General features: G+C 33.1%; 1 protein-coding gene across 1 annotated transcript in view; it reads left to right on the top strand.

The window, feature by feature from the left end:
• LOC140445662 (uncharacterized) overlaps positions 1-15690 on the top strand; it is a 106256-nt gene that overhangs the window by 46946 nt on the left and 43620 nt on the right. The window lies entirely within an intron of this gene.

Below are 15690 nucleotides of genomic sequence, written 5' to 3'. Positions count from 1 at the left end.
TAATTCTTTACCTTTGGAGAATTTTTATATAAAAACCTTTTATACAAGAGGGCTTTGTTGACAATAAATTATAATAAAATTCGAATACAAAGAAGGTTCAGCTTGAATATTCTTGCTTATTTACACCATTACATGGTTCCCCTAAAATGCCCAGTCCAAGTTTCTTAAGCACTTCCAAAGTAAAAACATTACGAAACATCAACTTTAAGCGATCAAAATAATTTACCTGCGGAAAATCCTATAACAGACCAAATTATTGTTCCCCCAAAACACCCAGTCCAAGTTTCTTAAGCACTTTCAAAGTAAAAACATTACGAAACGTCAACTTTAAGCGATCAAAGTAATTTACCTGCGGAAAAACCTACAACAGACCAAATTATAGTTCCCCTAAAATACCCAGTCCAAGTTTCTTAAGCACTTTCAAAAGAATAAAGAAAACAAAATAGAATATACATAAGTTACATGGTCGATAGATGACACTTGAATATAATCGTATTTAAAAAAAAAATACAGAAACACTAGACGCACTCAACTCAATAGATAACTGCTAGGGTTGCAGCCTAGGCTTACCGAAATCTTAAGTTTAAGAGTACTTCTCCCCTAGTAGGGTACTTATCCTGACGTATTTCTGTCCGCGAAAATAGTGATCATCCCTCGACACCAGTAACTTATGCATAGAAAAGGACAATAAGGCAGTAAATATTACCAGAAAAAAGAGCCAGACTAAATTGACTCTTGAAGAAACCAGTGGCAGAATACATTAACAAGTTTCATATGACAAAGATTAGAAATGGTAAAACAAAATTTATAAGCTAATTCTTTACCTTTGAAGAATTTCTATATAAAAACCTTTTATACAAGAGGGCTTTGTTGACAATTAATTATAATAAAATTCGAATACAAAGAAGGTTCAGCTTCAATATTCTTGCTTATTTACACCATTACATGGTTCCCCTAAAATGCCCAGTCCAAGCTTCTTAAGCACTTTCAAAGTAAAAACATTACGAAACATTAACTTTAAGCGATCAAAGTAATTTACCTGTAGAAAATTCTACAACAGACCAAATTATGGTTCCCCCAAACCACCCAGTCCAAGTTTCTTAAGCACTTTCAAAGTAAAAACATTACGAAACATCAACTTTAAGCGATCAAAGTAATTTACCTGTAGAAAATTCTACAACAGACCAAATTATGGTTCCCCCAAACCACCCAGTCCAAGTTTCTTAAGCACTTTCAAAAGAATAAAGAAAACAAAATAGAATATACATAAGTTACATGGTCGATAGATGACACTTGAATATAATCGTATTTAAAAAAAATACAGAAACACTAGACGCACTCAACTCAATAGATAACTGCTAGGGTTGCAGCCTAGGCTTACCGAAATCTTAAGTTTAAGAGTACTTCTCCCCTAGTAGGGTACTTATCCTGACGTATTTCTGTCCGCGAAAATAGTGATCATCCCTCGACACCAGTAACTTATGCATAGAAAAGGACAATAAGGCAGTAAATATTACCAGAAAAAAGAGCCAGACTAAATTTACTCTGGAAGAAACCAGTGGCAGAATACATTAACAAGTTTCATATGACAAAGATTAGAAATGGTAAAACAAAATTTATAAGCTAATTCTTTACCTTTGAAGAATTTCTATATAAAAACCTTTTATACAAGAGGGCTTTGTTGACAATAAATTATAATAAAATTCGAATACAAAGAAGGTTCAGCTTCAATATTCTTGCTTATTTACACCATTACATGGTTCCCCTAAAATGCCCAGTCCAAGTTTCTTAAGCACTTGCAAAGTAAAAACATTACGAAACATCAACTTTAAGCGATCAAAGTAATTTACCTGTAGAAAATTCTACAACAGACCAAATTATGGTTCCCCCAAACCACCCAGTCCAAGTTTCTTAAGCACTTTCAAAGTAAAAACATTACGAAACATCAACTTTAAGCGATCAAAGTAATTTACCTGTAGAAAATTCTACAACAGACCAAATTATGGTTCCCACAAACCACCCAGTCCAAGTTTCTTAAGCACTTTCAAAAGAATAAAGAAAACAAAATAGAATATACATAAGTTACATGGTCGATAGATGACACTTGAATATAATCGTATTTAAAAAAAATACAGAAACACTAGACGCACTCAACTCAATAGATAACTGCTAGGGTTGCAGCCTAGGCTTACCGAAATCTTAAGTTTAAGAGTACTTCTCCCCTAGTAGGGTACTTATCCTGACGTATTTCTGTCCGCGAAAATAGTGATCATCCCTCGACACCAGTAACTTATGCATAGAAAATGACAATAAAGCAGTAAATATTACCAGAAAAAAGAGCCAGACTAAATTTACTCTGAAAGAAACCAGTGGCAGAATACATTAACAAGTTTCATATGACAAAGATTAGAAATGGTAAAACAAAATTTATAAGCTAATTCTTTACCTTTGGAGAATTTTTTATAAAAACCTTTTATACAAGAGGGCTTTGTTGACAATAAATTATAATAAAATTCGAATAGAAAGAAGGTTCAGCTTCAATATTCTTGCTTATTTACACCATTATATGGTTCCCCTAAAATGCCCAGTCCAAGTTTCTTAAGCACTTTCAAAGTAAAAACATTACGAATCATCAACTTTAAGCGATCAAAATAATTTACCTTCGGAAAATCCTATAACAGACCAAATTATTGTTCCCCCAAAACACCCAGTCCAAGTTTCTTAAGCACTTTCAAAGTAAAAACATTACGAAACATCAACTTTAAGCGATCAAAGTAATTTACCTGTAGAAAATTCTACAACAGACCAAATTATGGTTCCCCAAACCACCCAGTCCAAGTTTCTTAAGCACTTTCAAAAGAATAAAGAAAACAAAATAGAATATACATAAGTTACATGGTCGATAGATGACACTTGAATATAATCGTATTTAAAAAAAAATACAGAAACACTAGACGCACTCAACTCAATAGATAACTGCTAGGGTTGCAGCCTAGGCTTACCGAAATTCTAAGTTTAAGAGTACTTCTCCCCTAGTAGGGTACTTATCCTGACGTATTTCTGTCCGCGAAAATAGTGATCATTCCTCGACACCAGTAACTTATGCATAGAAAAGGACAATAAGGCAGTAAATATTACCAGAAAAAAGAGCCAGACTAAATTTACTCTGGAAGAAACCAGTGGCAGAAGACATTAACAAGTTTCATATGACAAAGATTAGAAATGGTAAAACAAAATTTATAAGCTAATTCTTTACCTTTGAAGAATTTCTATATAAAAACCTTTTATACAAGAGGGCTTTGTTGACAATAAATTATAATAAAATTCGAATACAAAGAAGGTTCAGCTTCAATATTCTTGCTTATTTACACCATTACATGGTTCCCCTAAAATGCCCAGTCCAAGTTTCTTAAGCACTTCCAAAGTAAAAACATTACGAAACATCAACTTTACGCGATCAAAATAATTTACCTGCAGAAAATCCTTTAACAGACCAAATTATTGTTCCCCCAAAACACCCAGTCCAAGTTTCTTAAGCACTTTCAAAGTAAAAACATTACGAAACATCAACTTTAAGCGATCAAAATAATTTACCTGCGGAAAATCCTATAACAGACCAAATTATTGTTCCCCCAAAACACCCAGTCCAAGTTTCTTAAGCACTTTCAAAGTAAAAACATTACGAAACATCAACTTTAAGCGATCAAAGGAATTTACCTGTAGAAAATTCTACAACAGACCAAATTATGGTTCCCCCAAACCACCCAGTCCAAGTTTCTTAAGCACTTTCAAAAGAATAAAGAAAACAAAATAGAATATACATAAGTTACATGGTCGATAGATGACACTTGAATATAATCGTATTTAAAAAAATACAGAAACACTAGACGCACTCAACTCAATAGATAACTGCTAGGGTTGCAGCCTAGGCTTACCGAAATCTTAAGTTTAAGAGTACTTCTCCCCTAGTAGGGTACTTATCCTGACGTATTTCTGTCCGCGAAAATAGTGATCATTTCTCGACACCAGTAACTTATGCATAGAAAAGGACAATAAAACAGTAAATATTACCAGAAAAAAGAGCCAGACTAAATTTACTCTGAAGAAACCAGTGGCAGAATACATTAACAAGTTTCATATGACAAAGATTAGAAATGGTAAAACAAAATTTATCAGCTAATTCTTTACCTTTGGAGAATTTTTATATAAAAACCTTTTATACAAGAGGGCTTTGTTGACAATAAATTATAATAAAATTCGAATACAAAGAAGGTTCAGCTTCAATATTCTTGCTTATTTACACCATTACATGGTTCCCCTAAAATGCCCAGTCCAAGTTTCTTAAGCACTTTCAAAGTAAAAACATTACGAAACATCAACTTTAAGCGATCAAAATAATTTACCTGCGGAAAATCCTATAACACACCAAATTATTGTTCCCCCAAAACACCCAGTCCAAGTTTCTTAAGCACTTTCAAAGTAAAAACATTACGAAACGTCAACTTTAAGCGATCAAAGTAATTTACCTGCGGAAAAACCTACAACAGACCAAATTATAGTTCCCCTAAAATACCCAGTCCAAGTTTCTTAAGCACTTTCAAAAGAATAAAGAAAACAAAATAGAATATACATAAGTTACATGGTCGATAGATGACACTTGAATATAATCGTATTTAAAAAAAAATACAGAAACACTAGACGCACTCAACTCAATAGATAACTGCTAGGGTTGCAGCCTAGGCTTACCGAAATCTTAAGTTTAAGAGTACTTCTTCCCTAGTAGGGTACTTATCCTGACGTATTTCTGTCCGCGAAAATAGTGATCATTTCTCGACACCAGTAATTTATGCATAGAAAAGGACAATAAGGCAGTAAATATTACCAGAATAAAGAGCCAGACTAAATTTACTCTGAAGAAACCAGTGGCAGAATACATTAACAAGTTTCATATGACAAAGATTAGAAATGGTAAAACAAAATTTATCAGCTAATTCTTTACCTTTGGAGAATTTTTATATAAAAACCTTTTATACAAGAGGGCTTTGTTGACAATAAATTATAATAAAATTCGAATACAAAGAAGGTTCAGCTTGAATATTCTTGCTTATTTACACCATTACATGGTTCCCCTAAAATGCCCAGTCCAAGTTACTTAAGCACTTTCAAAGTAAAAACATTACGAAACATCAACTTTAAGCGATCAAAATAATTTACCTGCGGAAAATCCTATAACAGACCAAATTATTGTTCCCCCAAAACACCCAGTCCAAGTTTCTTAAGCACTTTCAAAAGAATAAAGAAAACAAAATAGAATATACATAAGTTACATGGTCGATAGATGACACTTGAATATAATCGTATTTAAAAAAATACAGAAACACTAGACGCACTCAACTCAATAGATAACTGCTAGGGTTGCAGACTAGGCTTACCGAAATCTTAAGTTTAAGAGTACTTCTCTCGTAGTAGGGTACTTATCCTGACGTATTTCTGTCCGCGAAAATAGTGATCATTTCTCGACACCAGTAACTTATGCATAGAAAAGGACATTAAGGCAGTAAATATTACCAGAAAAAAGAGCCAGACTAAATTTACTCTGAAGAAACCAGTGGCAGAATACATTAACAAGTTTCATATGACAAAGATTAGAAATGGTAAAACAAAATTTATCAGCTAATTCTTTACCTTTGGAGAATTTTTATATAAAAACCTTTTATACAAGAGGGCTTTGTTGACAATAAATTATAATAAAATTCGAATACAAAGAAGGTTCAGCTTGAATATTCTTGCTTATTTACACCATTACATGGTTCCCCTAAAATGCCCAGTCCAAGTTTCTTAAGCACTTCCAAAGTAAAAACATTACGAAACATCAACTTTAAGCGATCAAAATAATTTACCTGCGGAAAATCCTATAACAGACCAAATTATTGTTCCCCCAAAACACCCAGTCCAAGTTTCTTAAGCACTTTCAAAGTAAAAACATTACGAAACGTCAACTTTAAGCGATCAAAGTAATTTACCTGCGGAAAAACCTACAACAGACCAAATTATAGTTCCCCTAAAATACCCAGTCCAAGTTTCTTAAGCACTTTTAAAAGAATAAAGAAAACAAAATAGAATATACATAAGTTACATGGTCGATAGATGACACTTGAATATAATCGTATTTAAAAAAAAAATACAGAAACACTAGACGCACTCAACTCAATAGATAACTGCTAGGGTTGCAGCCTAGGCTTACCGAAATCTTAAGTTTAAGAGTACTTCTCCCCTAGTAGGGTACTTATCCTGACGTATTTCTGTCCGCGAAAATAGTGATCATCCCTCGACACCAGTAACTTATGCATAGAAAAGGACAATAAGGCAGTAAATATTACCAGAAAAAAGAGCCAGACTAAATTGACTCTTGAAGAAACCAGTGGCAGAATACATTAACAAGTTTCATATGACAAAGATTAGAAATGGTAAAACAAAATTTATAAGCTAATTCTTTACCTTTGAAGAATTTCTATATAAAAACCTTTTATACAAGAGGGCTTTGTTGACAATTAATTATAATAAAATTCGAATACAAAGAAGGTTCAGCTTCAATATTCTTGCTTATTTACACCATTACATGGTTCCCCTAAAATGCCCAGTCCAAGCTTCTTAAGCACTTTCAAAGTAAAAACATTACGAAACATTAACTTTAAGCGATCAAAGTAATTTACCTGTAGAAAATTCTACAACAGACCAAATTATGGTTCCCCCAAACCACCCAGTCCAAGTTTCTTAAGCACTTTCAAAGTAAAAACATTACGAAACATCAACTTTAAGCGATCAAAGTAATTTACCTGTAGAAAATTCTACAACAGACCAAATTATGGTTCCCCCAAACCACCCAGTCCAAGTTTCTTAAGCACTTTCAAAAGAATAAAGAAAACAAAATAGAATATACATAAGTTACATGGTCGATAGATGACACTTGAATATAATCGTATTTAAAAAAAATACAGAAACACTAGACGCACTCAACTCAATAGATAACTGCTAGGGTTGCAGCCTAGGCTTACCGAAATCTTAAGTTTAAGAGTACTTCTCCCCTAGTAGGGTACTTATCCTGACGTATTTCTGTCCGCGAAAATAGTGATCATCCCTCGACACCAGTAACTTATGCATAGAAAAGGACAATAAGGCAGTAAATATTACCAGAAAAAAGAGCCAGACTAAATTTACTCTGGAAGAAACCAGTGGCAGAATACATTAACAAGTTTCATATGACAAAGATTAGAAATGGTAAAACAAAATTTATAAGCTAATTCTTTACCTTTGAAGAATTTCTATATAAAAACCTTTTATACAAGAGGGCTTTGTTGACAATAAATTATAATAAAATTCGAATACAAAGAAGGTTCAGCTTCAATATTCTTGCTTATTTACACCATTACATGGTTCCCCTAAAATGCCCAGTCCAAGTTTCTTAAGCACTTGCAAAGTAAAAACATTACGAAACATCAACTTTAAGCGATCAAAGTAATTTACCTGTAGAAAATTCTACAACAGACCAAATTATGGTTCCCCCAAACCACCCAGTCCAAGTTTCTTAAGCACTTTCAAAGTAAAAACATTACGAAACATCAACTTTAAGCGATCAAAGTAATTTACCTGTAGAAAATTCTACAACAGACCAAATTATGGTTCCCACAAACCACCCAGTCCAAGTTTCTTAAGCACTTTCAAAAGAATAAAGAAAACAAAATAGAATATACATAAGTTACATGGTCGATAGATGACACTTGAATATAATCGTATTTAAAAAAAATACAGAAACACTAGACGCACTCAACTCAATAGATAACTGCTAGGGTTGCAGCCTAGGCTTACCGAAATCTTAAGTTTAAGAGTACTTCTCCCCTAGTAGGGTACTTATCCTGACGTATTTCTGTCCGCGAAAATAGTGATCATCCCTCGACACCAGTAACTTATGCATAGAAAATGACAATAAAGCAGTAAATATTACCAGAAAAAAGAGCCAGACTAAATTTACTCTGAAAGAAACCAGTGGCAGAATACATTAACAAGTTTCATATGACAAAGATTAGAAATGGTAAAACAAAATTTATAAGCTAATTCTGTACCTTTGAAGAATTTCTATATAAAAACCTTTTATACAAGAGGGCTTTGTTGACAATAAATTATAATAAAATTCGAATAGAAAGAAGGTTCAGCTTCAATATTCTTGCTTATTTACACCATTATATGGTTCCCCTAAAATGCCCAGTCCAAGTTTCTTAAGCACTTTCAAAGTAAAAACATTACGAATCATCAACTTTAAGCGATCAAAATAATTTACCTTCGGAAAATCCTATAACAGACCAAATTATTGTTCCCCCAAAACACCCAGTCCAAGTTTCTTAAGCACTTTCAAAGTAAAAACATTACGAAACATCAACTTTAAGCGATCAAAGTAATTTACCTGTAGAAAATTCTACAACAGACCAAATTATGGTTCCCCCAAACCACCCAGTCCAAGTTTCTTAAGCACTTTCAAAAGAATAAAGAAAACAAAATAGAATATACATAAGTTACATGGTCGATAGATGACACTTGAATATAATCGTATTTAAAAAAAATACAGAAACACTAGACGCACTCAACTCAATAGATAACTGCTAGGGTTGCAGCCTAGGCTTACCGAAATCTTAAGTTTAAGAGTACTTCTCCCCTAGTAGGGTACTTATCCTGACGTATTTCTGTCCGCGAAAATAGTGATCATCCCTCGACACCAGTAACTTATGCATAGAAAAGGACAATAAGGCAGTAAATATTACCAGAAAAAAGAGCCAGACTAAATTTACTCTGGAAGAAACCAGTGGCAGAATACATTAACAAGTTTCATATGACAAAGATTAGAAATGGTAAAACAAAATTTATAAGCTAATTCTGTACCTTTGAAGAATTTCTATATAAAAACCTTTTATACAAGAGGGCTTTGTTGACAATAAATTATAATAAAATTCGAATACAAAGAAGGTTCAGCTTGAATATTCTTGCTTATTTACACCATTACATGGTTCCCCTAAAATGCCCAGTCCAAGTTTCTTAAGCACTTGCAAAGTAAAAACATTACGAAACATCAACTTTAAGCGATCAAAGTAATTTACCTGTAGAAAATTCTACAACAGACCAAATTATGGTTCCCCCAAACCACCCAGTCCAAGTTTCTTAAGCACTTTCAAAGTAAAAACATTACGAAACATCAACTTTAAGCGATCAAAGTAATTTACCTGTCGAAAATTCTACAACAGACCAAATTATGGTTCCCCCAAACCACCCAGTCCAAGTTTCTTAAGCACTTTCAAAAGAATAAAGAAAACAAAATAGAATATACATAAGTTACATGGTCGATAGATGACACTTGAATATAATCGTATTTAAAAAAAAATACAGAAACACTAGACGCACTCAATTCAATAGATAACTGCTAGGGTTGCAGCCTAGGCTTACCGAAATCTTAAGTTTAAGAGTACTTCTCCCTTAGTAGGGTACTTATCCTGACGTATTTCTGTCCGCGAAAATAGTGATCATTTCTTGACACCAGTAACTTATGCATAGAAAAGGACAATAAGGCAGTAAATATTACCAGAAAAAAGAGCCAGACTAAATTTACTCTGAAGAAACCAGTGGCAGAATACATTAACAAGTTTCATATGACAAAGATTAGAAATGGTAAAACAAAATTTATCAGCTAATTCTTTACCTTTGAAGAATTTTTATATAAAAACCTTTTATACAAGAGGGCTTTGTTGACAATAAATTATAATAAAATTCGAATACAAAGAAGGTTCAGCTTCAATATTCTTGCTTATTTACACCATTACATGGTTCCCCTAAAATGCCCAGTCCAAGTTTCTTAAGCACTTTCAAAGTAAAAACATTACGAAACATCAACTTTAAGCGATCAAAGTAATTTACCTGTAGAAAATTGTACAACAGACCAAATTATGGTTCCCCCAAACTACCCAGTCCAAGTTTCTTAAGCACTTTCAAAAGAATAAAGAAAACAAAATAGAATATACATAAGTTACATGGTCGATAGATGACACTTGAATATAATCGTATTTAAAAAAAATACAGAAACACTAGACGCACTCAACTCAATAGATAACTGCTAGGGTTGCAGCCTAGGCTTACCGAAATCTTAAGTTTAAGAGTACTTCTCCCCTAGTAGGGTACTTATCCTGACGTATTTCTGTCCGCGAAAATAGTGATCATCCCTCGACACCAGTAACTTATGCATAGAAAAGGACAATAAGGCAGTAAATATTACCAGAAAAAAGAGCCAGACTAAATTGACTCTTGAAGAAACCAGTGGCAGAATACATTAACAAGTTTCATATGACAAAGATTAGAAATGGTAAAACAAAATTTATAAGCTAATTCTGTACCTTTGAAGAATTTCTATATAAAAACCTTTTATACAAGAGGGCTTTGTTGACAATAAATTATAATAAAATTCGAATACAAAGAAGGTTCAGCTTCAATATTCTTGCTTATTTACACCATTATATGGTTCCCCTAAAATGCCCAGTCCAAGTTTCTTAAGCACTTTCAAAGTAAAAACATTACGAATCATCAACTTTAAGCGATCAAAATAATTTACCTTCGGAAAATCCTATAACAGACCAAATTATTGTTCCCCCAAAACACCCAGTCCAAGTTTCTTAAGCACTTTCAAAGTAAAAACATTACGAAACATCAACTTTAAGCGATCAAAGTAATTTACCTGTAGAAAATTCTACAACAGACCAAATTATGGTTCCCCCAAACCACCCAGTCCAAGTTTCTTAAGCACTTTCAAAAGAATAAAGAAAACAAAATAGAATATACATAAGTTACATGGTCGATAGATGACACTTGAATATAATCGTATTTAAAAAAAATACAGAAACACTAGACGCACTCAACTCAATAGATAACTGCTAGGGTTGCAGCCTAGGCTTACCGAAATCTTAAGTTTAAGAGTACTTCTCCCCTAGTAGGGTACTTATCCTGACGTATTTCTGTCCGCGAAAATAGTGATCATCCCTCGACACCAGTAACTTATGCATAGAAAAGGACAATAAGGCAGTAAATATTACCAGAAAAAAGAGCCAGACTAAATTTACTCTGGAAGAAACCAGTGGCAGAATACATTAACAAGTTTCATATGACAAAGATTAGAAATGGTAAAACAAAATTTATAAGCTAATTCTGTACCTTTGAAGAATTTCTATATAAAAACCTTTTATACAAGAGGGCTTTGTTGACAATAAATTATAATAAAATTCGAATACAAAGAAGGTTCAGCTTGAATATTCTTGCTTATTTACACCATTACATGGTTCCCCTAAAATGCCCAGTCCAAGTTTCTTAAGCACTTGCAAAGTAAAAACATTACGAAACATCAACTTTAAGCGATCAAAGTAATTTACCTGTAGAAAATTCTACAACAGACCAAATTATGGTTCCCCCAAACCACCCAGTCCAAGTTTCTTAAGCACTTTCAAAGTAAAAACATTACGAAACATCAACTTTAAGCGATCAAAGTAATTTACCTGTAGAAAATTCTACAACAGACCAAATTATGGTTCCCCCAAACCACCCAGTCCAAGTTTCTTAAGCACTTTCAAAAGAATAAAGAAAACAAAATAGAATATACATAAGTTACATGGTCGATAGATGACACTTGAATATAATCGTATTTAAAAAAAAATACAGAAACACTAGACGCACTCAATTCAATAGATAACTGCTAGGGTTGCAGCCTAGGCTTACCGAAATCTTAAGTTTAAGAGTACTTCTCCCTTAGTAGGGTACTTATCCTGACGTATTTCTGTCCGCGAAAATAGTGATCATTTCTTGACACCAGTAACTTATGCATAGAAAAGGACAATAAGGCAGTAAATATTACCAGAAAAAAGAGCCAGACTAAATTTACTCTGAAGAAACCAGTGGCAGAATACATTAACAAGTTTCATATGACAAAGATTAGAAATGGTAAAACAAAATTTATCAGCTAATTCTTTACCTTTGAAGAATTTTTATATAAAAACCTTTTATACAAGAGGGCTTTGTTGACAATAAATTATAATAAAATTCGAATACAAAGAAGGTTCAGCTTCAATATTCCTGCTTATTTACACCATTACATGGTTCCCCTAAAATGTCCAGTCCAAGTTTCTTAAGCACTTTCAAAGTAAAAACATTACGAAACATCAACTTTAAGCGATCAAAGTAATTTACCTGTAGAAAATTGTACAACAGACCAAATTATGGTTCCCCCAAACTACCCAGTCCAAGTTTCTTAAGCACTTTCAAAAGAATAAAGAAAACAAAATAGAATATACATAAGTTACATGGTCGATAGATGACACTTGAATATAATCGTATTTAAAAAAAATACAGAAACACTAGACGCACTCAACTCAATAGATAACTGCTAGGGTTGCAGCCTAGGCTTACCGAAATCTTAAGTTTAAGAGTACTTCTCCCCTAGTAGGGTACTTATCCTGACGTATTTCTGTCCGCGAAAATAGTGATCATCCCTCGACACCAGTAACTTATGCATAGAAAAGGACAATAAGGCAGTAAATATTACCAGAAAAAAGAGCCAGACTAAATTGACTCTTGAAGAAACCAGTGGCAGAATACATTAACAAGTTTCATATGACAAAGATTAGAAATGGTAAAACAAAATTTATAAGCTAATTCTGTACCTTTGAAGAATTTCTATATAAAAACCTTTTATACAAGAGGGCTTTGTTGACAATAAATTATAATAAAATTCGAATACAAAGAAGGTTCAGCTTCAATATTCTTGCTTATTTACACCATTACATGGTTCCCCTAAAATGCCCAGTCCAAGTTTCTTAAGCACTTTCAAAGTAAAAACATTACGAAACATCAACTTTTTTATCGATCAAAATAATTTACCTGCGGAAAATCCTATAACAGACCAAATTATTGTTCCCCCAAAACACCCAGTCCAAGTTTCTTAAGCACTTTCAAAGTAAAAACATTACGAAACATCAGCTTTAAGCGATCAAAGTAATTTACCTGTAGAAAATTCTACAACAGACCAAATTATGGTTCCCCCAAACCACCCAGTCCAAGTTTCTTAAGCACTTTCAAAAGAATAAAGAAAACAAAATAGAGTATACATAAGTTACATGGTCGATAGATGACACTTGAATATAATCGTATTTAAAAAAAATACAGAAACACTAGACGCACTCAACTCAATAGATAACTGCTAGGGTTGCAGCCTAGGCTTACCGAAATCTTAAGTTTAAGAGTACTTCTCCCCTAGTAGGGTACTTATTCTGACGTATTTCTGTCCGCGAAAATAGTGATCATCCCTCGACACCAGTAACTTATGCATAGAAAAGGACAATAAGGCAGTAAATATTACCAGAAAAAAGAGACAGACTAAATTTACTCTGGAAGAAACCAGTGGCAGAATACATTAACAAGTTTCATATGACAAAGATTAGAAATGGTAAAACAAAATTTATCAGCTAATTTTTTACCTTTGAAGAATTTTTATATAAAAACCTTTTATACAAGAGGGCTTTGTTGACAATAAATTATAATAAAATTCGAATACAAAGAAGGTTCAGCTTCAATATTCTTGCTTATTTACACCATTACATGGTTCCCCTAAAATGCCCAGTCCAAGTTTCTTAAGCACTTTCAAAGTAAAAACATTACGAAACATCAACTTTAAGCGATCAAAGTAATTTACCTGTAGAAAATTGTACAACAGACCAAATTATGGTTCCCCCAAACCACCCAGTCCAAGTTTCTTAAGCACTTTCAAAAGAATAAAGAAAACAAAATAGAATATACATAAGTTACATGGTCGATAGATGACACTTGAATATAATCGTATTTAAAAAAAATACAGAAACACTAGACGCACTCAACTCAATAGATAACTGCTAGGGTTGCAGCCTAGGCTTACCGAAATCTTAAGTTTAAGAGTACTTCTCCCCTAGTAGGGTACTTATCCTGACGTATTTCTGTCCGCGAAAATAGTGATCATCCCTCGACACCAGTAACTTATGCATAGAAAAGGACAATAAGGCAGTAAATATTACCAGAAAAAAGAGCCAGACTAAATTGACTCTTGAAGAAACCAGTGGCAGAATACATTAACAAGTTTCATATGACAAAGATTAGAAATGGTAAAACAAAATTTATAAGCTAATTCTGTACCTTTGAAGAATTTCTATATAAAAACCTTTTATACAAGAGGGCTTTGTTGACAATAAATTATAATAAAATTCGAATACAAAGAAGGTTCAGCTTCAATATTCTTGCTTATTTACACCATTACATGGTTCCCCTAAAATGCCCAGTCCAAGTTTCTTAAGCACTTTCAAAGTAAAAACATTACGAAACATCAACTTTAAGCGATCAAAATAATTTACCTGCGGAAAATCCTATAACAGACCAAATTATTGTTCCCCCAAAACACCCAGTCCAAGTTTCTTAAGCACTTTCAAAGTAAAAACATTACGAAACATCAGCTTTAAGCGATCAAAGTAATTTACCTGTAGAAAATTCTACAACAGACCAAATTATGGTTCCCCCAAACCACCCAGTCCAAGTTTCTTAAGCACTTTCAAAAGAATAAAGAAAACAAAATAGAATATACATAAGTTACATGGTCGATAGATGACACTTGAATATAATCGTATTTAAAAAAAATACAGAAACACTAGACGCACTCAACTCAATAGATAACTGCTAGGGTTGCAGCCTAGGCTTACCGAAATCTTAAGTTTAAGAGTACTTCTCCCCTAGTAGGGTACTTATTCTGACGTATTTCTGTCCGCGAAAATAGTGATCATCCCTCGACACCAGTAACTTATGCATAGAAAAGGACAATAAGGCAGTAAATATTACCAGAAAAAAGAGCCAGACTAAATTTACTCTGGAAGAAACCAGTGGCAGAATACATTAACAAGTTTCATATGACAAAGATTAGAAATGGTAAAACAAAATTTATCAGCTAATTTTTTACCTTTGAAGAATTTTTATATAAAAACCTTTTATACAAGAGGGCTTTGTTGACAATAAATTATAATAAAATTCGAATACAAAGAAGGTTCAGCTTCAATATTCTTGCTTATTTACACCATTACATGGTTCCCCTAAAATGCCCAGTCCAAGTTTCTTAAGCACTTTCAAAGTAAAAACATTACGAAACATCAACTTTAAGCGATCAAAATAATTTACCTGCGGAAAATCCTATAACAGACCAAATTATTGTTCCCCCAAAACACCCAGTCCAAGTTTCTTAAGCACTTTCAAAAGAATAAAGAAAACAAAATAGAATATACATAAGTTACATGGTCGATAGATGACACTTGAATATAATCGTATTTAAAAAAATACAGAAACACTAGACGCACTCAACTCAATAGATAACTGCTAGTGTTGCAGCCTAGGCTTACCGAAATCTTAAGTTTAAGAGTACTTCTCCCCTAGTAGGGTACTTATCCTGACGTATTTCTGTCCACAAAAATAGTGATCATTCCTCGACAGCAGTAACTTATGCATAGAAAAGGAGAATAAGGCAGTAAATAGTACCAGAAAAAAGGGCCAGACTAAATTTACTCTGGAAGAAACCAGTGGCAGAATACATTAACAAGTTTCATA

The sequence above is a fragment of the Diabrotica undecimpunctata genome, chromosome 7 (genome assembly GCF_040954645.1).
Source record: "Diabrotica undecimpunctata isolate CICGRU chromosome 7, icDiaUnde3, whole genome shotgun sequence".
In the NCBI taxonomy this organism is placed as follows: Eukaryota; Metazoa; Arthropoda; class Insecta; order Coleoptera; family Chrysomelidae; genus Diabrotica; species Diabrotica undecimpunctata.
Note: the sequence above shows the minus strand (reverse complement) of the source record. Positions and strands in the feature narration are given on the sequence as shown.